Consider the following 1,398-nt stretch of genomic DNA (forward strand, 5'->3'; position numbering starts at 1 on the left):
TTCAAGTGTCCTGATTTTACCCTTCATTATGTATTAATTGTCGTTTATACATTGTGTTTAATAAATATTCTTAATCAGAAACAGAAGAAAAACAAGTCAAAACTGAGTAATAATGTCAAAACTCATTTCCCCTCTGTGTTTCTGTTAGCCAATCAGCATTCAAACCTCCGACCCTAATGAATATTAATAAGCTCCACAAAGACAACTCAGAGTCGTGGGTGTGTTCTAAGAAGTGATTGGTAGAAACTACCTGACGTCAGGAGACATGTGTCCTTAGGCCTTATAGTTCAGCCAATGGTTCGTTCTGGTTTTATTCCGGGGTAATGTGATTGGTTGGTTGCTTCATCCCGTCTACAGCTGATCCCTGAACAGGCCGAAATACATGAAACCACATTAGAAATAAAGATTGTTTATAATTTTGAGTAAAAAGCGGAATTAGACAGCAGAGAAAAGAACAGTGGCCATTTACAACTATTCTACTATTTAGCCTACAATTGTTATCATTTAATACCACTAATATATAGATTATTTTGACTGAGTGAAAATATATTAGGGCTCGAAATAATCATTTTAAAGGTAAAGTTTTTTATTCCTTCTCAATATACAATTTTCGTTTTAAAAAGGAGATTTCTGGCGGCTTCATTACATTTTTATGTTCTAATACTAAGATGGGAATGTTCCAGTATGTTCGTGCGTGATGCCCATGATAAGGATCTAACTGTATCTTATGTTATAAATACTCACCTGAGCTGATTCTGATTTATTTCGTCAGGACAGAGACATTATATTCATGTCCATTCCATGTAGGCTATGGGAAGTTGTGGCCTGAACATATGAAATAAAAGACATAAAGCCTCGACAAACTCAAAATGATCATTTATAACGACGAAGAGGAAAAACTCTATATAAGGTGAAAAGTTGAAAGAATAAAAAAAAAGACAAACGTGTTTTGTTGAAGGCCTACGTCACGCGAATTGTTCCGGTACTGTCTTTGCCTGCATCCCTTGTGTCCTGTCACAAGAGCAAGACACTTCAATATATCCTATATGGGTGTAGATAGCGCCCCTTCTAGTTCTTATAGAGCCCGGCTAGCTCAGTCGGTAGAGCATGAGACTCTTAATCTCAGGGTCGTGGGTTCGAGCCCCACGTTGGGCGCTCTGCTTTTTAAATGGTAAGTGGAGCCAGGAGTGATTAAACAACTATACCTTACCTCAGCCCAAAATGAAAGGGCTATTATCAATTTCCCCCTTTCCCTGTCTCTCTCATTTCAGAGACTGATCTCAGTTCATCAATTAAAGGAAGGCTGCATTTCTAGTATACATATTGAGGAGGGAGGAAGCTTACCAGAGGAGCTACCAACAAACATGCACAGTTGTACCCTTTGCTGAAGTCGCCCAT

General features: G+C 38.3%; 1 non-coding gene across 1 annotated transcript; it reads left to right on the forward strand.

Moving 5' to 3' along the window:
* The first annotated feature begins 1,082 nt into the window (after positions 1 to 1,082).
* trnak-cuu (transfer RNA lysine (anticodon CUU)) lies at positions 1,083 to 1,155 on the forward strand. The gene has a single exon. It is a non-coding gene; the product is annotated as a tRNA-Lys (tRNA).
* Positions 1,156 to 1,398: the final 243 nt, after the last annotated feature.

The sequence above is a fragment of the Epinephelus moara genome, chromosome 18 (genome assembly GCF_006386435.1).
Source record: "Epinephelus moara isolate mb chromosome 18, YSFRI_EMoa_1.0, whole genome shotgun sequence".
NCBI lineage: Eukaryota > Metazoa > Chordata > Actinopteri > Perciformes > Serranidae > Epinephelus > Epinephelus moara.